This window comes from Mycetomoellerius zeteki, unplaced genomic scaffold, assembly GCF_001594055.1.
Source record: "Mycetomoellerius zeteki isolate Tzet28-1 unplaced genomic scaffold, Tzet1.0 scaffold316, whole genome shotgun sequence".
Lineage (NCBI taxonomy): Eukaryota > Metazoa > Arthropoda > Insecta > Hymenoptera > Formicidae > Mycetomoellerius > Mycetomoellerius zeteki.
The window spans coordinates 169,309-195,576 of NW_017257301.1; the positions used below are offsets into that span (position 1 = coordinate 169,309).

Here is a 26,268-nt window from a genome sequence, read left to right on the forward strand (position 1 = left end):
CTCTCTCTCTCTCTCTCTCTCTCTCTCTCTCTCTCTCTCTCTCGCTTTTTCTCGCGCTCTTCGCGTAAAAATAAGTCTACGTTGAAAGTGCAAACCTTGTCGGAGGATGAAAGAATAATATTATGACTAAAACATAATAGATATTTCATATTCTTAGCTTCTGCTTTATCCATATAGTGACAGTTGGCTACGGCAATTCTCGGTAGTTCCGTTGGAATTAAAGTCTCTAATAAAGTATTAGAGCAATAAAAAATTAGATTTTACTGCGTTCTTTAAAGAATGTACTTTAATAAGCGCGTTAACACATTTTTCATCCATTTCCGAGATTTTGATCACTAATGGCAGAATTATTCTGCAGTTTACGACTAGTATCACAGTTCGGGGAGATATCCGAAAAAGCGAAATTAGAGTGAACCGCGTGTCGAATGCGGACCCAGCTCTTTTAGTTGTCGCCGCGTTGAGATACGCGCGCGACAGCCACTTCCGTGCACGCTTTCGCGTTACAGTCTGGCAACGAAACGCGCTCCTCTCTCTCTCTCTCTCTCTCTCCCTTCCTCCCCCCTCTCTCTCTCTCCCTCTCTCTCTCCCCCTTTTTCTTTCTCTCTCTTGGTCTCCGGTCTGTACGTTAGCCGGTGAACGTTAGCTGCAGGTGGCGCGTGTATTTATAGCCGCGTCGTGACTCCTCTTCCTCTTCGCCAACAACACGCCGGTCCTCCGCCGTGTTTTCGTGCAACTCCTCACTGTGCCTCTTTCTCTCCTCTCCCTCTCTTCCTCTACCCTTCGTCTTCTTCCCGCTATCTGTCGCTGTTGCTTGGGAAAGTCTAGCTAGGAAGCGCTAAGCCGGCTGGATATGAACGGTGACTTCCGTCGGAAGACCCGGACGAGCGGGAGCGCTGTTGAAAAATGGGTTTAGCTGACGGAATTGTGCGGGAGTTCCGAAGCGAGATTATCTCGAGTCTCGTTCCGCCGTCGAATCCGCCGGTCGCGCGAAACGGAAATAAACGATCGAACGGCGCGTACGTGCGCCATGAAGAGTACGAGGACTCGACGCTGATCGGAATCCGTCGATCGCCGTTACGTGCCGCTCGTACCGTCCCGATGATGGCAAGAATTTTTATGCGCGTCGGAAAAATCGTTTTCCGAGTGTTCCTGCAATCGGAATATCGATTTCGGCAGTCGGAGAGATTTCCCAAAACGTTCGCGTGTCGAAAAGTGTATTTTCATGGCACTCTTAGACCGAGAATCTCGAAATCTGACTGTTCCGATTCCTCCTTCATGCGAATCGCGTATGCGAGATATCTGAACTCGCGATCAGACCCATCAATGATTTCGAGGGTGGAGAATCGTGTGACAAATTTGTGCAGACAATTCATGGAGCTCGTTATTGATTGCAATGGACCATTTACGTTTATTCTTTCTAGATTCTTTGCACGGAAACGAGATCAGGATCTTGCACGCTCGCAGAAATAATTGCGATAATCGCGAAACGTGCCGCGCAACCGGCGACTCCTAACGATTCACGTATTTAGCCTCCCTCGTCCGCTAGGGGCTGGTCACAACGGGGTGGGTCAACACTTTTACATCCGACTTAAGCCCGCTGCCATCAGATAACGTTTCGCGAGCAACGACACGGCCACGGCAGTCACTTTCAGCTGGCGCCGAAGCGACCCGTACGTCGCACCTAAACGGTTAAAGTCTTGTCCAAACTCGGCGAAGCTCGTTTGCTCCGCGGCTGCCGTTATCTCATAGCTACGATCTCCTCTCAATCTCCACAAGGCCGCCTTTACCGACTCGCCGCCGCGGCTGCTTTCTCCCCTTTTCGACTCGCTATCTCTCCCGGAGAAAGGTAAGAGAAACGGCTCACGGTCTTTCTAGATTATTTTCGATAACGACAGAGTTACGGGGATTTAAAGATGCCGTGGATTCTTCTCGCCTTCTTACAATTAGACAAATACGAAAATGTGCTCAATAAGGGCCTCAGCACAAAAATGGTCGTAACTGAGTCGTGAAACGTGAGGCGCAATCATAAGTTAACGCATAATGTTTTGGGCCTCTAAAGAGATCGTCCACATAGAAGTCATAGACGGTCATGAAGTCTCAAATCGTAGGAAACCAACCAATCACAATAAAGAGAATACTCGATTAGAATTTGTTACGATTTGAAACGTTACGACTGTCTACGTCTATGTAGACGAGTCTTTACACAATAGAGTTGCAGTTTGTAAGTCGTAAGAAATTAGCCAATCACAGTTCAATATAACAAAAATAATCGACTATGATTAGTTAATTTCTTACGACTTATGAATTGCGACTTTATTGCGTAACAGGCCTTGGTCAACCTACAACTACGACTTATGTTTCATGACTCAGTTACGGCAATCTTTGTGTTTAGGTCCTACACAATTTTAAGATGACCAAGGCCCTTATTCTTGAAAAAAAACGTATAAGAAAGACTATAAGTACAGGTAACATATGCTATAGTATTTCCTTAGTTTTTTGTATACATTTTTTTTCAAAAATACGGACCCAGGTTAGCAAGGATAAAATTTACGACAAATTTGATTAAGTATAACAAGTACTTTTGATATATATATTTATATATAACATATTCATAGATAGATATTTTTAAACTCGTTCATATTCGATATTTTGAGACGATTTAATAAATAAATTTTGTGAATCAATTTAATATTTATTGTTTTATATTTGTAAGCGTGATTTCATTAAAACCTTAAACAAAGTTTATTTTTAGAAATTTATTAAATTCTTGATTTTATTAAAATTATATAATTTCATGCCTTTCTTAGGATAAAGAACTTAAAAGTAGTTTAAAATAATAAATTAATTTACACATAAATAATTTTCCGTACGAAACAAAAATATTTTTTATTTTTAAAATAATAAATTTAATAATCTTTCTTAAAATAAAATAATTATGTAATTACTCCAATTATCATTAAAAGGAAGAATTAAATAATTCACATATAAGTTAAATGTGGCTATGAATAATATTCTTTATTCCAACCCAAGTTATAATAGCTTTATTCCCCTTCAAAAATTATTACATGAAAATCATATCATAAAATTTATTAAACTTAATGATATGTATTATTTGTATAAAAGATTTGATATCAACTGGTGCCAAGTTAAATTTTATTATCGTCAAAGACATTTTCTCTTCCAATTAAAATAGTGGTTATTTAATTCTCCTTCAAAACATTATACAAAACATTATCACAAAATTGCGTTACCTTGCTCAATTCAAGTGTTATCATAAAAAATTATTAAAGAATTAATCGTATAAAATGAAAAAATTTAATGTAAATGAAAAATTTTTCGTGTAATAACACTTGGCGCTGCTAGATCTCAATGTAATAATATAGTAGTAAACTATGAATGTAATATTTAGAAAAATAAAAATAATAAAAATGTAATATTTAGTAGAAAAATAACAAAAACAAGAAGCATGATAAAAAAATTGATAAAATTGATAATTGATAAAAAAAATTAGAATCATATTAAAAAATATGATGAGTTAAATGTGGTTGTGAATAATATACATTTATATATTACACAGCTAATATTAATGACATAAGCATATAAAATGCAATAACAGTTATAAATGTAATAACATTAAATTTCAAATAATTTGAAATAAATATATATATATAAGAAATAAAATATTCGACATATATTTTGCAATATGTTAAATATTTCATAGAGTCGTGAAATGTACTGTGTGTAATGTAGCGCACAAAGTCGCCATCCTATTCGCGCTCCGAATTTCTAACAGCGAAAAAATTGCTCCATGTATTATTATGTTCCATAAACAAATGCATTCAAGATACATTATTTATAGCTATGAATCTTCTTGCATTACACTTTTTAAATACTTCGTATCGGTCATCAAGTATAATCGTTTTCAATTTGAAAGTATGGAACATATACACGATCAGCCAGATCGTTTATTAAAAATTAAAGTAAAAATGCAAGAAACACAATATTCATAGTGAATTTAATAAAGATTAAATATTTCGAAACGGTAACACGCAACGGTTGGCACGCAACCTTGATGTTTGGCATACAGTATTGCGTTGTGTATACAATGTCGCCGCGTTACCATTCGTACAGTGACACTCGAATAGGCAGGACGAGTCGCTCTTTTTCGTTATCTCTCAAACTACGATCACTTTTTATGAAAAATCAATGATTAATCCATACAGTCAATTAACTGTTACGACTACTCACCGAAGCAGATATTCACCCGTCTTAAAACGTGTGATAACACTTGACATAGGAACAATTGATTCAAACAATTCAAGTAACGAAAACTCATAAAATATTATATGTCGTTTATTAATAGTACTTCGTGTGTTGTGCATCGTGTACGAAAGTGCCTTGCAAAGTATCACGCGTTATATTCTGATAGTTGATGTGCGATAATTAATTATGTTCGCGAGTGATTGCTGTATGAGTACAACAAAATTTGGGAAGAGAACGGAAAGAAGGAAGCCTAGGAAACAAATGATGGCAGAGCAAATACGAGGTAAGTGCAATTAATTTTGTTATATATTATGTGTTTTTCGAAGATTATATATTATCAATAAAGACAAATAAGGAATTCAAGGGAATGAACTAAAAGAGATTAATATTAATACAATATTTAATCCGAATAATTTTCGCAGAAGAAAAATTATTTTCAAATAAAAAGATACGTATATAGATAGATAATTTCTTATATATACATTTTGCCAAGAATTATTTGCCGATTTATTAAGTATTATGCATTTTATCGAAAAGTTACGGCACAAATGACATTATTAGAAAACAAAACGTTTTTCAAGTCCGTCACTATTTGTGTGATTTCCTTCTTTACTTCGTTTATATATTGAAATTTTCAAACCTACATGCTCAGCGAAACTTACAAGCAAGGCAAGGAAAGATTCTGCAGCATAAAAGGATATCTGGTTGTTAAACTGGAAGTGACAACGATTTTTCTCGGATATGTCTTGTATAAAGCGGGACGTGACCCCTTTTAGTCGGCGCAGGGATCGGGCTATTAAGGAAGGATGATCGATGATTTGCACCATCCATTATACTCAGTGACCGGGAATGTAACCCAGAGGCGTTATTTGCACGAATAACGCTTTTGATTTTTTTTTTAAGACGTAACATGAACGAAAGAGTTTCAAAAGTAGAGGCGTGTTTTGCAAAATTCGCTTAATTTTCGACAGAATTTGAGCATTTAAATTCTAATTCTAACATTTTATTTCTCTATTTGGACTGTTTCGCATGTGCTTATATAATACCGATTATGATAATTCATGAAATAAATCACGACATGAACTTCCTTTCTTACAAATCGTTTAGTAATAAAAAAAGAGATAAAGACATATAAGTAAATTACCGTTATAAACAATACCCTCCATATGTTCACATAAGACAAGATGGTATAATTTCGCCGCACATGGTATACTTCTGAACAAAATAAAATTTGAATTCAATTTTCAAAGTTTAAATTTGATTTTTTTTCTCTGTTTGGTTACTCTTCTTCACATAATGAAATCAGGTTCACCAAACTTGAACCTCGAAAATTAGATTCAAATTTTATTTTGCTCAAAATTGTTCCATGTTCGAAATTATATCACTTATATATATCTATATAATCATTATTGCACTTAGGCTCGATTGCACCAACGTTACTTTGACTTTAAGTGAAACTTAAAAATCTCTTTCTTTTTTTAAAACCGATAAAGAAACAAAAAGGAAGAGAGTTTTAAGCCTCGCTTAAAATTGAAGTAATGTTGATATAATCGGGCTTTAACAGTTAGAATAATATTCAATGAATTCACCGCAGCGGTATAGTCCCCTTGAGATTACTGTGAATCAAATTCGCACTTAATATATCACATAAAGTACGTCTATGCAATGTATCAAGAACTCATTCACAACTTATACAACACGAAATTATTCTTTATATTCAGGCAATTTTTGAATAGCTTAAGAATTTTTTTTGCATAGCTTAAGAATAGTTTTAAAAAAATGATAAATATAAAATTCTACCAGTAAAAACATAAACAATTTTATTTTAAAAAGTTCAACCTAGCTACCATCTGTATTATAGCCCACAGTACGAAATTACTGTGAAGTATCCGTAAAGAGTTAATAGTCTGTTACAAATGATATTAACACGTTTTTCGAAAAACGGGCGAAATGAGTGTAACTACTGCTAAACTCCACCAGATAATGTTCTTGCTGCAGCAGCAATTCTACGAGAATTCGAGGAACGTTGTTTACCTCTCGTAACGTAAACTCAACTTCTAATAACACAAAGTTAATTCTAACAGGATGATGCCTATCGATCGAGACTGTTATTACAGGATAATGACGGACATAATACCAGTGTCTGTAGAGTATCCTCACACCGGACTCGCAAGCGATATGGGATAGGGCACAAAACACATCCTATACCCGTTGGAGTGTCGAGTGGTAGAGGATCAACGAGAAGTAAGAGGCATGCTACTGGAGGTACGAACCACATAATCAAGCCACGTCACAATGGTATGCCGCTTATACGTGCGTACCCTCCGTATTGGCGCCTCACGTCGTTGAATGGCAAATACCAACGTGTCGTGCGCCGGATATGGGACACTTATACAAGGAGCTGCGGTTGATTATTGTACGCCCATAGCAAAGAGCAATCGATCTCATCTCTACGATAAATTCAACTCTCATCGATTTAGTTTCGACGTTATATTAGGAACGCTGGAGTATATCGATGGCGTGCAATTACTATTATTCTAGTACATTGAATTTTCATGTCGAGAGAATCTCGACTCTACATGTTAAATTAATCTTCCGCAACATGAAATTTAACTCTTCCGTCAACAATAGAACTCTTTGAAAAAAGCAAATTTTATTTTTTTTTATTATTATAAAATTTTAAAACATTCTGGTATACTTGTCAAAGTTTTAATAACGAGTTTTTACCTAAAAATTGGTCCTAAAAAAATTATATTTAATTTATTTTACTATCATAGAAGCCGAGTTATATTTTACTTATTTTTTACAAATTTAAAATCTACCAAAATTCACAATCAAAATATCGATTAATATACATAATTTCTTTTCCCACGTTACCGACAAAGATTTAAATATTAATTATCTCAATAATGAAATTGTTGACCCTTTTAAGATTTGATAGGTTAGTTATTAAATCTTGATAAGTTATAGCGTTTTTCATTGGCAGAACTAATGAGCACTCAGTGCATTTTAGAGCCATTGTACATAAAAATATAGAAACGAATTAAACCGCGAAATATTCAATACATTTTATTGTGCTATTTGATAAAATACACATCGAACATTTTATCAATTGAGCTATCTCTCTCACTTTTACATTTAGATTAGAATAATGTACAACAGATTTAATGTGCACTGAGTGCGCACTAGTTCTGCCAATGAAAAACGCTATTAGTTGAAAAACATTCCATATCCGTCTATCATATTCGAAGCTAGAAAATTCTTTAATCTTCATTTAGATATTAAGTAATAAACTCGCGTGAAAATAAATTTGTTGAAAACGCTCGTATTTTTTTTAAATACGATTTTGCAGACAATTTAAAGAAAATTTATATTCGATCATATTTTAAAATAGAGGACATTAAATACGAATCTCTTAAGTAGAAAAGACGGTCAATTGTATACGTAAAGCAGTATTCGTAGCCGATCGTGTGGCAAAATTCCAGAGGAGACAATTCGTTTGGATAAAGCTGAATTGCGTAAAGAGTCTTGAGCGACTTGTCTAACCCTCTCAGGGCGCTTAAAAACATGTCAGGGAATCAAGGTACGTATACGAAAGAAAGAAAGAGGATAAGGGAAAAACGTGATACGAAGAGCACGCGAAAAGAAAGGAAAAGAAAGAGACAAAGAGAGAGGTCAGGCAGGGAGGAAAAGACGGAGAGAGAAAGTAGGGTCGACTGTAAAAGCAACAGGTGCCGACGTCTAGCTAGCTAGCAAGCAAGCAGCTCTTGCAAACCCCACACCATCCCGCTCTCGTTTCCATCCTTTCTCTCTCTCTCTCTCTCTCTCTCTCTCTCTCTCTCTCTCCCTCTCCCTCTCCCTCTCCCTCTCTTCCTCTTCCATCTTCAAGCTTTCGTACAATTCTCTCTCTTTCTCTCTTGCACCTTGCTCCTCTTTCTTTCCTTCTCGCTTCTACCGTCGCGACTACCCTCGAGCAGATCCCAGCGAGATAGCAAAAATGTTTAATGGGGTGAACTCGCCGGAAAATACCAAGCGACCCGCGTCTCCTCGTAGCATCACCCTGAAAATGTCGTTTTCCTCGATCAGTTTCGCATTAACGTCCCGAGCCTGCTTATCGAGGGCCTTTTCGTGTTTAGTGAGGATCTTCCTTTACAGGACCAATGTATCTCTCAAGCGCCGCGTGAATTTCTTCCATAAGATCGGTGCTTGCTGTACTACGCATAATTCTTACGGCGGCTGCATTGCGAGTATTGCTGGTTGACATTTTCCTTCGAAGAGATAGAACCGCGGAAGAAAGTGCATATAAAATGAGTATACATTCGTTGTATCTCTTTTAAAATTATCTTTAAAATCATATTTCCCATATATTTTCTACTTAATAATATCTTAATATATTAACATTTTTTAATTACAAGACGTTTTAAAAGAGCCACTTGATGATTTTATTTTTAATAGAGGAAGATTGCCGATACCGACATACCACTTGTAGACAATATTTCTTAAACAAAAAGAAAATAAAACTTTAAATACAAACTAAAGATGTCTTCTTGCAGATAACGTAAGCAGTTTTTATAATACTGTTTGTAATTTTGCAATAATTAATTTTTTCGTAAGATAAGCAAAAATGAGCGTCTGACAAAATGGGCTCCAAAACTGACACAGTCGACAGTGCACATATTCCTATTCTTTTTCTTTTACAGAAATTATCTGTATAAAATACCTACAAATGAATGTATATAAGATTTTCCAGAATCTTTTCACTTTGATATAAAACATTTTTGTTGAATTATATGCGTATTTACTTTATGATGTTCTGAAAGATGCAAATATGTAACGCGATAGCTTTTCAAGGGCTTTTCCATATATGTACCATTGTCTTCAAGTTCGATAGAGTTATTTGACACAATAAAGCAACATTACAAAGATTAAGTTGGATCATGATTTGTTTTACAGACAGGTGTGTCAGTTTATGCTGCACCCCGATATTATATTTAAAACCGTATTATGAAAAGATTAAGAAAGAAAGAATATAAATAAAACTGATTTAGGAAACTACAAGCATTTAAAACGACGTAATATTATTAATAATTCATAGTTACTATTATTTAAATTACGCAATTTGCAAGAGAAAATCGTAAGAATTTTATTTTCGCATTCATAGAATTTGTTTTTATATATAGCTGATTTTATATAGAAACAAGCCACAAATATATGAATTATGCTCACTTTACACTTTTTTTAATTAATTAAACAGATCATGTTTTTATTAGTATTAATAAAATGTAATAGTTAGTTTCTGAAAAATAAGGGGATGTCGCTTTAAGAGGCCTATGTCAGTATCAGCGAATTTCCCCTATAATTTACTTTGACATAAAAGGAATTCGTAGAAAGAAAAATTTCATGGCATTTTTTTCACATTAATCCAATTGCTATGCTAATTTCTGTAATGTCAGAGCTGTATATAGATATCTCTGATAGCTACATAAGCGATAGTTGGAGAACGAAATTTGCTTAGCAACGAGGGATGTCTTCTTTCTCACGGAGAATCCCGCAATAAATGCCAGGGGAACAAATGCAGCAATAAATGTTAAAGAGATCTCTCTCGTTCCGAGAATGCGGCTTTAAAGCGAAGAAAGCTCCTACGGGCCGTGAAAGAATTCCGAGAGGGATCGAGATTACTTGGGTGGGCACGGAACTTCTGATGGGAATAAATGAAACGCATTAATAAGACCGCGGGTATTTTACGTGCGGGGCTCCCGCATAATAAAATTTATAGGATGTTTAAAAAATTGTCCGGTAATCCAATCTTTTGCTCCGCGCCGTTTATATTTGATTCTTATTAATATCGAAATCTTGCGCGAAGAAAAAAAACGATTACATTCACTGGTGATGGGATGGTAATCAGTAGCAGGTGTTTCAACGGGGCGTTGTATTATAATTACGTATTTTTCTAAACGTTAACGATACGCTATTTTATTATTATCATCTTGATAGAATTTCAATGAGAACCAATTAATTAATGAGAAAATTGATAATCACGGGATCAATTATATCGCGAAATTATTATACGCAATCGAGTGTATAGAATGTACTAAGCTTAATGAAATGACGTAAATCCGTCGTTAAATTAATTTACCACCAATCATACAATTTTGAATTTATATCCAGACTCCATCCAACACGCGCGGTGGCGCTCGAAAATGCAGTGATTTATTGGAGATTTACTTTCGGTCGATGCGTGAATGGTCGATCGTAGTCTACCAATACAATTTGTCGAAGGTATAATTTATAGCCAAACACTCAAACCATTCCCGAGAGAATGCTTTCCCCATATTATTAGATAAAATACATTATAATATATGCATTTCTGTAATTCCGTCGTCGATGAACTTTGTCGCGATAGGAATTCATATTCGTTCACATTCGCGGATTTCTCTGTCGGTTATTAAGTATAAGAGACGCCATGCGAATCATGCTTTGGTCCGCGATTTTTATACGCAGTTTAAATATTTTTCTCTCGGCAATTCCGTACCGAGGAGCACGTCCCTTCGCGTGTGTACATCGTGTATATCAGAACGGCGCTCGAAAGCAGCAGATGGAGGGTTCTGCCATCGTGCGAGCCTCCGCAGCATAGAAGGTGGTAGCCGGTGATTCGAATTTGGAGCAACGGACTTTATCGTTGCTCCGCAACCGCACGAAACGCTGTCTAGCCTGCCGTCGCGTATTAAACATTACCGAGGGGTCGTTTTACGATCCCTTGAACATATCGTATTAATGTCGCTCCCTGTACAGTCGCGCGGCGCTGCGGCTTTACGTTGCTCGCTTCCAATTTAATGCGTTTCCCTGCCGCGAGATCTTGCCGTTGTGTTGCATACGGAGCGACACACTTGGTCGGCGGTCCAATGAATACGATTACGAATGCATACGACAACGATCTTAATGACAAACGTCTACCAAATCGAGAAACTTCATTCTTTTTGATAGCTTCCATTATCCATATACCCGTGGTGAGATAAAGTATGGTTCTTTGCAATTACCTCTCCAAAATCTTATATGGTTATTAATAATACAATTATAATTGTAATATTAGATATAATTGTACAATTTCTCATAAATGAAATAAGAACAGTCATTACTATTCCTATTTCAATCATGAGTTTATCTTAAATTATCTTTGATAAGCGTATGAAGCTTTAATATACCTATATAAATATTAATAATTCAGAACGTTTCTCTCTCGCTTTCTCTTGCTCAATTGATTGACCGAGAATATCTTTCCTTAGACTCTTTATTTATTTTATCATGGAATTTTCTTAGAGTGCAGGTATTGTAATTACGCGATAAATTTTTCGTTGCTTCTTTACCGTTAAACACGGTCGTTACAGAAAAACAGCCGCTGTTACTTCTTGTAGTCTATCCTATACCGCGGAACGAATATAGAAGCGTTGTCGTAAAGAAACGCCGATGAAGGGAAACTCTCACTTCCTATGCTAATGCCTAGGGCGAGGTCTTCGCTGTGTTCATAAAGACGGTGCGCTTCTCCCGCGCGAAATAAGACCATTGTGGCTGCAGCGCAGAGAAAGAGTAGAGGGAAAGATGCGAGGGGTTGTTATGCCTGCGGCATCTGCCACCACTGCATCCGATATGCGATATTTTCTTCTCCGAAAGTGCACGCCACCCGCACAATCGAAGCGACATGAAAAAGTCGAAATCTTCGTTTTGAGTTATTTTTTTTACAGGTTCGTGAATTAATAATTTTCCACTGCTGCCATAAATAAAATCTGTACATATAATAGTTTATCTATAATTAATCAATTACATAAAATATGCGGTAGATGAAGATCATGTTTTCATCAAGGCTGTGCTCTGTAAATCATATTAAACTCCTTGTGTAAAAATTTTTCCGATTAAAAATTTCTTAGATTAAAATTTTTTCGAGAGAGAAATATCTCTCTGTGAAATGTTATCCTAACACTATAATTTCTCATTACATTCAGAAGGAAATGTTAGACAATGTTGTATCATATTATAGTATTGATAGCTCAAGGTAACTCCAAATGCTTCTGCTCGATGAATATCCAAACCAGTATGCACTATTGCGCCACACAAATGAGATAACGTATGTCGACGTAACGATGCGATAATTGTACATGACAATGCAGTAAAATTTAGTTCGCATAAACGCGCCGCATTTGGATTTATCGGACGCATGACAAATGAACGCATTGTCTGTAGTCAACATCATCTACGATAATGCGTTTTAGTTGGTGACGTCACGTATGATATGCTCAACTAATTGGAGGTTTATTTTTGATGTGCTGTTAGGGGATAGTAAGTAGATAGAACGCGCGCGATTGAAACATTTGTGAAATCGGCTGCACGAATCGAGCGCATGTAGAGACAGCAGGTATTCGCGTTATGTCATTCCGCGTTTCCGCGGCAGATCGGTTTGATTCCGCCCCCAATCGAGCGAATTCAAGCGAAAGGCGAACGTCGTATCGAATCCCCTGGCGATGTTACGTGTCTGATTTAATGTTTGGGGACTCGATGTCGCGGGCTGCCTGGTGTTTCGGTAAACGTTTTATCTACGGCGCTCTGACACTGATAGGATTTCAGACTGACTTTTTCTCTTCCTTTCTCTCTCTCTCTCTCTCTCTTTCTCTCTCTCTCTTCTCTTTCTCTTGCAAACACAAGTTCCCACTGCGAGAATTTGTAGACACAGAAATAGAGAGATAAAGTTTATTAGAGATGAGACGTGGGAACGTTTTCTCGGATGATCTTTCTGCGCGAAGTGTACGGAGAAAGGAAACTTTGATCGCGACTGACCGATTCTACGTTTGCACTCGAATTAATCTGATCAATTGTAAGATCGGGAATAACAGACGTTTATGCGGTGATTAGAAGCGACAAAGCAGGTCGATGATGTCCAAGATGATAATACAGCATCACGCAGAATCGTCATGATAGCGATAGCACGAACGATGACACGTTATATGATGATATATCGAACGTGATCGGCATCCGAAATAGAAACGAACCGTGAGTTTCGGGCGCATGCCAAGCTGAGTGATCAATATCCGATGTACCCGTGGTAGCCTCGTAAACCGTGACACGTGTAAAGGAAACATCAATTATCAATTTCATGTAAATTAATTCGCCAATGGGAATAGCGCTGTCCCTTTCCGCGGCAAGTGGGATTGTCACTTTCCTTTCGCGCAGCTCGAAATCGTAAATCTGCCCGATTGTTTCGTCGACAGAGAGACACGAGATGCGATTGTGAAATAAGAAGAGACAGAGAAGTAGAGCACGAGCATGGTTGAATGGTTATAGTTTGCAGGTTGTCTGTTGCTGCAGTAACAATTCCGACCGCGCGATAATCAAATCTAATCCCTGGGAGCTTCGACAGGCTAACTGGTAACCAATGTTATATCGGCTTAGTATATCGTACGAAAGAGAATGGTACACGAAGCGGCGCATAGATTTCAAAATATCGGATTTCGTATGCAGCTCCCGATCTTTAGCCTCCGGGGGCTCCGAAGCAATATCTATTTAAGGTTGAAGAACCATAGGAGAGCTAAACGCAGATATTTGAATTAAGACGTCGACGTCGTACTTTCCCTCTTTCATCTCCCCCCCTCTCTCTCTCTCTCTCTCTCTTTCTCTCTCTCTTAGTGCTTCCAAGACCATCAATCAACTAGCCTGTTACGTTCCGTTTTACAAACGCTTCTTTTAAACGAAATATTCCGTGTCTATTAAAGCGAATCGATTTGTTAGCTCGTGCAACAAACGCGACGCGATATCGAGCATGATTCTACTTTTAGGACCAGTTATTTTTTCAATTCTATTTTCATTTTTAAAATTCTAAATATTTTTTATTAAACGCGTCAGGATTACGCTCCGCTTCTAAACAAAATTGAAATCAGAGTTAAACAGTTCACTTCGATTCTTTATCACTTCAATCGAAATGCTAATTTTCAATCTTATCCCGTTTATCTGATAATCGATACGAGAGTGCTACGATAATTTGTCAAAATTCGTCTTTTATCTCGTCGGAGAAACGAAAAATGAAGTGGCGGCCTAATCAACGCCAATTTAAAAATCCTCGTCACGTTGCTCGATATCTCCGGTCATTCTTTTTCGAGGAAGAGTGCGCCACGTTAGAAGGATGGGAAACGACAGAGGGTTCTGAAGGTAGAAGGTAAAGAGAAGAGTTAGGAGAAACGTGCCGTACCGTGAAGAGCATCATGCGCAATCTTGTATGCAAATCAGGGAAGAAGGACGAGATGGTGTCGGACGGCGGCACGGGGAGGGAAAAGGGTAGAGTGAGAGAGAGAGGGGGGGGGGTGGAGAGGGCACGCGAGGTAGGTACTTTAAGAAAAATTTGTTCCCTCAAGATTTCTATATGCAAATGCGACATCGGCGCTCTCTCTACAGTTCTTCACGACTCAGCTCGGCTCGGCTCGCACTCCGATCTCGAATTTGCATTTCGCGCTCTCTTCACATTCATGCTTCCCTCCCACTGGCGTGACGGAAACGCGTGCGGTGTCACCCGCGTTTTATTAATGATCCATAAGTGTCGGCCGGAACCGCGGACCAAGCACGGCTGAGTGAAACAGCGATCCGGGCCAGCGGTGGATGACGAGGTGGAGGCGTCGTGATGCTCTAATTACCATTTGCCCATTAGGACGCATAATTTGCCTAATCAGACCATCGGTGTGTATTACGTCGCGTTATTTGAGATAGGTTTACCTCGGTACGGAATGTTTTGTATAATATTAGTTTACGGATGCGCGAGTCGGACGGCGGAGTTGCGCCATTGCATGTTAACGTGGCGTTATGTGGAATTACATACTTCGAGCTTGATGTGTTTTCTTCGTATCGTTTAATAAGATCACGTACAGAAATTTTTGTTGGAATTGATCACTTGTGAGCGTAAATAAAGTCCTCCACGAAGTGAAATGGCGATCAAAGTGTTTATCAACTAGAATTATAGTTCTTTTCTCATCAAAGAGGACAACAGAAAGAAAGAGAACGCTCTAGGATGATATCCTTTCAAGTGCTAATTAGAGAATAACAAAGATAAAAAAAATAATACAATTTATATATAAAGTAATATGTAATAATGAGAGAGAGAAAGAGAGAGAGAGAAGGAAGGAGGGAGAAATATATAACTTATATTTTTATCTTTATTCGATATCCTCGCGCAGATAACTATATATATAAACTTATTGAGACACTATATCGCCTATTGAACATGCAAAACGATTTTGCTGCCAGATTGGCTATATATATTTACGAAAATATGATAAAAATTTATAAAGATTTATATCATGTGTGATGGTAATATTAAAAGCGGATAAATTGGAAAAGAATTGTACCGTTTCCAAACTTCATCATTGATAACTCTCAGCTGTCGTGTTTTGTGGCATAAATTCTCGGCGATAGCGTCGATAGCGTTCGATCGTCGTGCGCAAGAACATGGCAGGAAGAGAAGCAAGCACATTTTCTCGTCGCCGTCGTCGTCGTCGCGATCGGGCGTAGGGAAATGTCAAGAAAAACAGTGTCGCCAGGGAGTGTGTCCTGGCTGAATTGGTATCGACGCGAGAGTATTCCCGAGGTAAATTACGAGCGCTCGCACGCGAGAAAGAAAGACGAAAGCAGGAACGGAGAATTAAGAGAGGGCTGCACGCGCGAGAAAGCAGCAAAGAAAAACGAAGAAAAAGAAAAGAAGAACGGGAGGTGAAACGTACGGCGAATAATGCGATTCCGCTTCCGGTAGGTGAGAGACCAGGAGGTGCGTGTGAAAAAGTTCACCCCGTCTCATCCCTCATTCTCCGCTCATCTTTCTCTTGCGCATCATTCTTCCTTTTTTAGCTTACACCTTCGTTTTACTGGAGAATAGGTTAAATTGCTGCCGCGATTATCCCGTTTGTCAATTTTCTCAGAATTATCCCATCGAATTGCATAATCGCGCGATTTTTATTGAAACTGTTGTTTCGCCGCAACATCGGAGATATAGTTATTTTCGATGAATATTCGGTTAATTATCTCGTGATATTTTATATCCTATATTGTTCACTCGTTCCCATGTCTTGCTATTGCGTCGATCTTGCACGCGAACCCCTTTACTATACCCCGTCAAGATTAAAGAGAGATCGTGGAAAAAAAGGAACACGCTAGAAGCATTTATTTCGAGAACCCGCACTTAACGGGAGTAAAACCAGAATTAGAGACGATTTCACTCCGATCTAGAAGTCTTTCGCAGGCCGAATGCGATTTGCGGTAGAGGAACAAACCGCTGAGAAATGTGTTGTTTTGCCGTTTTAGAAAACATAAAGAAACTTATTCGGGTAAAACATCGCGGTAAAATGTCACATTATATAGGTAGGTATATATCGGTTGTCGAGAATTTTATCTTTTAAGTTTGAAGATTTAAGAATATTAGATTTTTCAAAATGCGTGTAAAAAGGCATCCTAACGAGGCTTCGCGGGAAACGTGGTTAACACCTCGAGATTTCGGAGACAATGACGTAATCGCAAACGACGTTATGCAACTCGAGAGATGTAGCCGCAGTCTGTCCAAGCCAGACTTCAGCCCTTCGAGCAACTCGGTCGGATGGTGGAACGCAAGTTTCTTCGTGGTAATTTGGTGTGCCAGACGCGGAAAGACGGACAGCTTGCGAAGCCACGCAACGGCGACAGTGGTGCGAGTGAGTTTAATTAGGAGTAAAAATCGAGTTTACCCGATCGGCGTCGAGATTGTCGCTTGGCGAAACGAGATCTTGCGATTATTAGATTTCCGCTGGCTGCACCTGCCATCGCCACCCTTCCGTGCAAGAAGGCAAGGAAGGCGGCCAGGCAGGCGGGATGGTTGTCCCAGGAGGGTTGCCTGGCTAAACAGTCCACGGACTAAGATCTGAGAGAAAAGGGCGACTGAAGGAGAAGGGGAACTGGAAACTATTTCTCTTGCCTCCCCGGCACGCCGGTTGTGATTTGAATACATCCAGTTAGCGGCGCGTGCCTCGAATGCCGGATCCGCGACGGAAACGCTTAAAGGAGCCACTCGTTACTTCGTTCGTGCGATATTAGCCACCGTTCACGTCGTCGTTGTCTTCGCCCTCCTCCCTCTCGTCGTAGTCGCTACGATTAGTCCCCGCCATTCGAAACTTTATTGGACAAGTATTGACGAACGCCCAGCATTTTATTCCCACCGATAGTAGCAACAAAGTGGTCCTAGTTAATTGCACTTCGCGAGCTGCTTAATAATTTGTTACGTAAATGGGACGGTGTCCCGGTGCGTTTGTTTCTATTGATCAATTGAATATGTAAGCTGGAAGCTGTAAATCGATCTTCAACTTCGTGCCTGTAGTTTTCACGAAACTTGTCGAGATATCGGAGGAAAATTAAGCCGTTGGAAGAAGCAAGCTGTTAAAAGTGCCGTTGCTTCACGATAATTAATCATCGGGACCAGTTTAACTGGCATTAAAACAAGGCCTGTTTGAACTTGACTGCGCTATAAATTCTCTTGTCGGCTGAATTGCATAAAAAAGTAATATAATAGTTGCCAAAAATTTAATAAAAATTTTACCTCACCTTTGTGACGACACGTCTTTTTACGTGATAATGAAATTTTCAGGCGAACTCCATTTAGTATGCGCGTATACAATTTCGAATTTGGTTTAGTCCGATGGATGTAAAACTGCGTGAAATAAACTCGCTTAAAATGTTATTTGAATTTCCGCGAAAAAACTATCTTGAAATAAAAATCCTTCGATGGTAAATGAAAATTGTAGCGTGGCAATTAAAGCTGGATATTCGTAATATTATGACTGCTTTTCCCTCGCTCTTTGCGTAGTATTATTTTAAAATAAACGTCGTTGCAATCACGGGAATTGTTTAAAAATTGAAGAGGTCAGTGCGAGAGCCGTTGTTTGATGCACACCTTTCAAAGGTAACACGAGCACGAGTATACTTTAGCCTGCATATATAGCTTCGTAAATGACGTCAAAATAGTTTGCAACAGCAATTTATCTTACAACGAGATAACACTGGTTCTCAACGAGGTAACACCTCCCATTGCTCCGGCCTGTATTATCTCAAAACTTAAAGGATCATTCAGAATGATACATCAACGCGCACAGTCACGGTATTTAATGCGCGCTCGTGTCCCGAGCAACTGAAATGGAAAACGTAAGAGTCAAATCTTTGGATTGTGAATTTAATGAACATAGATTGGTAAACAAAAGTATATGAATTGGTGCGTATTCATTTATGCAAAATGTTTATCGGAGCCTTTGGCTCTGTGCGATCTCTTTCATAATTTTCAATCTTAATGAACTAGTTTTATGCTACAATAGCGGGCAGTAACGTAGAATTAACCTATACGATATCCATGCTACGTCGTAATCGATGTTATCTCGCGCTTTACTCAGCTCAATAGCATAATAACCGTTCGTGTCTTTACATTATTTTAAGCAGGAGGGCGGTAATAATCTCGACCGTGAACCATCCAGATGGTTCGAGGCGTCGCACATACGAGGGAACATGCGCTTCCGTTGTGAAAGATAAAGAAGTGGATAGGAGTTAATGGTACGATGAAGAGGATAGAAAACAAAGATAGAAAGAATAGTATCTCGGAGAGGGAGATGAGAAAGACGGAGAGGGAGACACGCGGTAACAGCTTGCAATAATAGTTGCGAAATAGTCAGTTTTATCGTCAGCGTAATAACAATCATTGTTATTTTACGTGTTCCAACCGCAATCTCGTAATTGCTTTAAGGAATGTATAATATAACGCGGCGCATACTAGGACGAGAAATGAACGGATGGATAGGCGTGCAAAGCTACGAAAGTAAGCGAAATCCCAATGGCACCGATTTGTGTGACTTCAACTTCCGAATGCTAGAAACGTCAATTTCTGTCGCAACTAATCAAAACTTCCCTGCGATTACACGGCGTGCCGCGCACGACCAGCTTTTCAATCTGTACAGCCACTTTAGACCGCTCGCCGACACTAATGACTGCATCGCACTATATTCTCTCATTGCTGCATCGGGCGAACCAAGTATTTTGCAAATTCTCGCGTACCTCGCCTCCGTCGAAACACATCGGAGGCGGATAAAACGATTAAGCCGCGGGAATTGAATTGGACTGCGCCACCAGTGCGCGAGATACACTTTCCTCCCTTCGCACGTGCGCAAATTGCAAAAGCTGCGTCTCGAATAATATTGCAGGCGCCAATTCTTAGCTTTTTTCTATTTTGTTTATAATTAAGTATAGCGAATATTAAGAAATAATTAATACGTTGTTATTATTGAGAGACACATTTCTCAAATTTTAAAACAGAATATATTTTATGTAATTTAATAATTTTGAAATAGAAGAATTGTACTGATAAGAATAAATTAATTAAGAGAAATAATCCTATTTTCGGTCAAAATGAATTTGGTATTTAATAGTATTCATATGCATTTTGCTAATATATTGTCAGTTTTTAAATTGGTCGCCGATTCAGTTTGTCGGATTTGAAACGCATCCATAAACTGAAGCTAAAACATTAATATCTCAAATTAAATCGATTAGAATTGATCATTAATTTAATAATGATGCTATGCATCTTAATGATAAGCATCTTTGCATGTGAATATTACACTGAAATAAAAGATTAGCTGCTGCAGCAAATTAAATGATAAATATAGCATAGCATTTTTAATTGGCTGCAGTAGCCAATTTTTGGTTAGCCTATCCGCAAGTAGGTCAGTATAAGATTTTGATAGGCTAATGCAACCAAAAATTGACTGCTGCAACCAATTAAAAATGTTATGCCGTATTCAGCCAATCTTTTCTTTCAGTGTATTAAGCACCAAAATCCGCTTAATCGAGAATAGAATTATTTCTCTTAATTGATTCAATAATTTTAAGTTTTGAATAACTTCATGTTTACGCAAACTTTATCTAACTGAGTGAAATCGGTTTATGATAATTAAAGACGTCGAATAGTGTTTTATTATAGTACTTCATTCGCTGCAAACAAGCGTATCCGGAATCTGCTGGCACAGGAATAAGAAACACCCTTCTCCTCTTGTTTTTCTCGTTGCAAGGTGAAAGGTAGTGGGCACACAGCCGGAGAAAAGAAGACGCGAAAGTACCGAGGTAGTAGACGAGTTCGAGAACAAAGTCGATATTAAAATCAATCCAAACTGTCGGACCAGCAGTTCGGCTAAGTTTGCAACCTTAAAAGTTCGTCTTCGTCCCCGCAGCTCGCCTTCCTTACCGCATATTGAACTTTAGTCAAGTTCACTCTCCTATTTGCGTTCCGTCGCGGTGGTAGGTTAAGAAAACCCGGCCAAACGAACAGGAGAAAACGAGGATGGAACTGCAAGAAAGAAAGAGGATAGCGGGGAAATAAGCGGAAGTTTGGCCACCGACCTTCCGTAGTATCCGCTAAGGCGCGATCTTAAGTGTCTGCACCTGGCAATCCGCCCCGACCTTTCTCATGTCCCTTTTCGCGAAATGAAGGAGAACTCCCTCGCTAATTCGAGAAATATTCGCCACAATTCTACGTGGTGTTAATGAAACGAGCAACGGATTTCTTATCATTAATCATCGTAGAAGCATATTATACATCTCATCTGACAAAATATTTTACGGTCGAAAAACAATAAATTAAGAAGATATATCGCGTCGTTGTTCGAGCATATGGTTTTCGCTAGCCAAAGGCATAAATTTCTACGGAATTTTCCGGGACTCGTTTCGTGCGACGTGAAATGGCCGTAACGCCCCTAAAATGTCCGCCGTCGGTCGTAACGTTGTGAAGTTCTTTTCAGATCTTGAGACGGGCGGACGATACGCGGACGTGTACAATATTATGAGCTAAAAGGCAAGGGTAGCCTTGCGTTAATTAAAAGCGAGGTAGCGGTTCTCAACTCCAATGATGAGGCGTTACACCACGCGGTCGAAGAAAGGGAATTTGAATTAGAGGCCTGTTCTTTTTAACTTCTTTTTCTCCATCTCTCTCTCTCTCTCGCTCTAACTCTTCCTCCGTTAAAAAAAAGAAAAAAGATGAATTGTGCAAGAAGTTCAGCTAAAAAGAACAGGCTTCATAGACTTGCTACAAATTCCTCATCTTAAAATTCCATAACTTTTCTCTGATTTCCAGAGAAAATTTCATGATTTTTCAATTTTTTTTGATTCTTTCAACAATATTTTGAAATTTTTTTATAGTTTTGTCTTGATTTGGACATCCTCAAATATTTTGTTGAGAAAACAATTTAACATAGCAATGTAAATTACTATTAATATTGCTGATACTACTTGCATTTAATTCTTAAGTTGGTATTTTAAAATTGCATAGATGTGATGTATGCAATTTTGGAAGACTACTAAACTTCTTCAATTTAAAAATACTATTAAATTTCTTTAAAGCCAAGAATTTTAATTTTCCAGAAAATTTTACAAAGTTCCCTGACTTTTTCCTGATTTTCCTGATCGTTTCCAATTTCCCTAATTTCCAGTTTTGTGGCAAACTTGCTTTAGATCAAGCGTGCCGCTCTGTACGACAGAAAGAAAAAGTAATAGACGGACAAGACTAGCTGTGAGCGCGATTAAAAATAAAAAAAAAGGGAAACGAATGGAATAAGTCAGACGGGCCGGTGCGCCGCTTCGCGCGATCGTAGAAAGTGGAAGCGGACGAATCAAGTCAGAAAAACCGGCAGCGGACCTCGTCACGCCACGCAAGCGAAGGAAGGGGAAACGAACAGATTAAGTCAGACAGCGCAGCGTAGTGCAGTGCAGCTCGTCATTAAGATCGTACAAATCGCCTGGCTTTTTAATGAACGTTGGAGTTTGATAGAATATTCACGGCTCAAGCAACTGAAGTCTATACTGCACCTATAAGGTGGGTGAATTAAACATTTTCGCACTTTAGGCGCGTCGGGCTGCCAACTAATGAGAGCGTTTCTTCCCCTACCAACTCTCGCGCGACTCTCCCGTCTCGTCAGTCTGTTACGCCTCGAAAGTTACCACTCGCCGGAATTATCCTCGTAATTGCATCGACGACGATTGCTTAAGTATAGAATCGCCTGACTTACTCCACGTTTATTTTACATGATTGAACAGGATTCAAGCCATTGCTATTTGTAGTTGCAGAATACTATTACATTAATTATAACTTATATTTAGATTGCGTTCGATTATCAAATTAATATTCGTACGTTTCGTCTATTCGATGAATATTATTTCGCTGTATCTTGTTTTCATTATCGTTTGGGGAGCGATAACAAAACGTGAGTTGTCACTCTAAGGCTAATTCGACGTTATTATTTCCGCAGGCTCATTGAATAGCGATATTATTTACGGAAAACCGATTCCTTCGCGACGACGATGCCAAAAGGGGAATCGTAAAACTGGCAATAACACTGGAATAACCGAACACGCCCAGGTAGTAGGCGAAGAGCCTTTAGAATCCGTAATTAAACGGGATGGCTGGAGCTTTGGCTGAGCATAGAGCTTTCTCTAGCATAAAGGTTTTATGTCCGACCTCCTGCGTATACTCTTCATTCTCCTCATCTCATCTCTTACTTTGTTTCTATCTTGCTACAAATTTGCTGGCCACGTCACCTTCATAGTATTCCTTGCGGACTCAGAATATCTTGTGAAAGGAAATATTAACTTAGCAAATATATACAGGTTCATAAATAAATGTGTGTGTGTGTGTGTGTGTGTGTGTGCGTGCGTGCGTGCGTGCGTGCGTGCGTGCGTGCGTGCGTGCGTGCGTGCGTGCGTGCGTGTGTGTGTGTGTGTGAGATCTCTCTTGATTTCATTTGCGAATTATTTTTCGAAGTTTATTTTCTCACAAGAAAAAATTAATGTAATGAAATTATAAATGAAGGAATTGGAAGTATATCTGCAGACTAAGAAGAGAAAAGTTAGTAGAAAGTATATTAAATAATTCTTCTTGGATTTTTTATTTTGATTAAAAAGAAATATTTAATATATGAAATACATTGTATATAAAATATACATTACCTAATTTTAAGTTTGTTAAAAATACGGAGGACATGAGACATTTTCAGAAAATCATATACATATAATTCTTTCACGTTATAAACGACGAATCTTTAATCATAACTAACGTTTGAAGCTCTTTCTATGTCATTTACGTGTCAATCTATGTTAAATTTTTATTGATGTTCAGTTCAAACATTACATTTCAATAAATTTGGTTATCAAACCCGTGATTGAGAATCGTTGTTGACAGTCGCCGTACTTCGCAAAGAAACTGCCGAATCGCAATTAACCGTACGATTTTATTTCGAACTCGAAATCGGGGCATTATCCACTTGCGCGAATCTCTATAGTCAGCGCGCTCAGAGAAATATATAAATTACGCGGGTAACAGTGGTAGCGATGGTGGCGGCGGCGGGTTATGGCGACGTGACTGCAAGTTGGTTCGTATTAAAGTTATGAATATAAATCACGGCCGGCTCGTTCTACGTTCTTTCCCTGCGCTCGACGGCCTCTCACCCTTACTCAGACCTAACCGACCACCACGATCGTATTCCCTTTCTCTCGTTCTTCAACCCTGCCATCCGTCCTCCGTTCTCTATCGCGAGGAGAATTGGCCGACACCCCCCATTTTACCTGCGCGCACACACCCCCGTTCCCAAGCTTCGCGCTCTCCCTCATTCCTCCAGAGTCAGGTGTAGCAACTCGCGGTGTCAAAGCGCCAGCCCATTATTCACTCACCCCTATCAGAGTTCATGTCTCTCTGACACGCACTCCATCGTCGCAACCCCTTCTTACCCCTTCCCTTCGCTCGTAGTCAAGATACATCTACAGCTGAACTTATGAACGCTTCGACACTGATCCTGGATATGGCAATAGCTTGTCGGGTTATTCGCGCGTGAAAAATAGCCGGCGAATATAAAAAAGTTTAACCCCGACGATTTAAAATTCTGCACGAGCAAACGTGTACCGTACAAACCGGTTAAGCAGTAAGGAAGCTGATGCATACTGTGACATAAGAAATGATTTATTGCAATTTTTCACCGATATAATAAAAGTGTCGATGATAATAAAGATAAGTTGCGTATGAATTGTATAGGAGTTTTATGTATAAATTGTATAAGAGATTTAAAAGAGACGTCAGTCGATCATTTATTTAACATTTTATGGATTGTTACTAAGTCTTTTTTATTTGGCATGCGTGTTGCAGAAAACTGGAAAATTGCTCCTAAAATAAAGTCACATAGTGTGAAACGTCACATGACGGAAACGACTCCATGTTCCGTCGAGACAAAATAATTTCTCGTTGTTACGTTTTTGAACTACAAGTTTTCACACTGAAAGTCATATACATATACGTCAGCATGAAAAACTGGAATACTTCTTACTGAACTTTCTTCAGAAACGAAGATTAACGCCCACCTTTGCAGATTCACCATGTTTGCTGCTGCTGGGTGTCACGAACGCACCGGGAAGCCAGAAAAATATGAAGACAACTACGCTTTCTGCCAAGTGAGAGTTTTTATTCTCAGCAAATCGCACGTGAAACTGCGCAAATATAGTTATACATTGTCCAACAGTCATGCGATGCTATCATATTTTTCAACGAGTGTCGGTACGGGTTTCGCAGCTTCGTTCATCATCATCAATATTTTGAATCGAGAATAACTGATACGATCCTGTGGCTTTCAAGCGAAAGTTAGGAATGCTCTTTTTATTTAAGCTGGGTAACGCAATAACAAAATTTTTTAGCTCTGAGAACTTGTTATTTTCCTTCTCATTGCTCTTCAAACAAAATATCAAGCGAAATAAAGGGATTGCGGAAATAGTCGTTTAGCTCGATTCCCGACTATAATGCTCGAAATACCAAGTCGAAGTTCATAGAGGAAGGTGTGCGCATGCACAATTCCGGAAAAAGGATGGAGAATAAAGAAGCCCGAGGGATCGGTCTCGATCACGCACGGATGCGTCCCTTGATCCGATACATCGACGCCTCGATTTCGAAACGTATTGGCGGGACGATGTCATACATATCCGATGCCAAAAGCCGCGGGGTGCTTCGCCACTGTCGGAGATTTCCGACGGCCCTAACCGCCACCCCTGATTCGCTAGCAATCTCTCCCGTGAGAGACACCTCCGGTTCCGACCTTTCTGTCGAGCTGAAAATAGTTTGCATTGCGAAAAATTGATCAGTACGCTTGGAAAAAACTATTCTCGAATTCGTAAAAAAAATCTGTTATTGAAATTGAGTGAAAAAGAGCCACAGGTATCTGACCCAAAAGTTCCCAGTATTTTATTCGATAGATAAAAATGTAGCTTCAAAGCGGTATATTTTAAAAGCAACAACTGTAAACTATTAAACATTAACTGTTATAATTTTATTAATATTTAACTACTCAATTTAGAAGAATATGTAACGTATATGTAATGCAGAAATTCTACAATAGGTAATTTTGGCGTATACGTATATATAATATATATTATGGATATCTCGTCATCTCATAAATGTCTTACTATCCTTAGAAAAAAAAAGGCCCATGATGGTTAAGCGATTGAGAATCAAGGTACATTTACTTGTTTCGAATCAGAGAACCGAAACCATCTACGGCAATTTTACGAGTCGCGGACAACCCCACACGCCGCGGGTCGTGGTTGCGCGAGATTTCGGGGATGATCCCCTTCAGCGAGGAGTGTTTTCGGATGTGGCGAGAGGCTGTATCCGCACATTCACCACACAATCTATGATACGCGTGCCTGTGTATATCGTGAGAAGGAGGCTGTTTATGAAATGGGCAGATGTGTGGTGCGATAACGAGCTGAAATACGATGCTGCGGGCTTTCATTGCTCATCTGTACCTGTATTATGACTACTGTATCTGTATTATACCTACTGTTTGCAATGTTGGCGCATTAATTCGAACTAATCTTTAACTGAAATTATTTTTCCTTTCAAAAAGCTATCGAGAAAACTAATATTTATTTCATTTTTTAATTCTCTCT

General features: G+C 38.8%; 1 protein-coding gene across 1 annotated transcript in view; it reads right to left on the minus strand.

The window, feature by feature from the left end:
- Positions 1-13,567, minus strand: part of Scgdelta (sarcoglycan delta) — a 100,546-nt gene extending 86,979 nt beyond the window's left edge. Inside the window, exon 1 of the mRNA XM_018451700.1 lies at positions 13,557-13,567. The gene's annotated coding sequence lies outside the window, so the exon portion shown is untranslated. The remainder of the gene's footprint in view (positions 1-13,556) is intronic.
- Between the last annotated feature and the right edge of the window lie 12,701 nt (positions 13,568-26,268).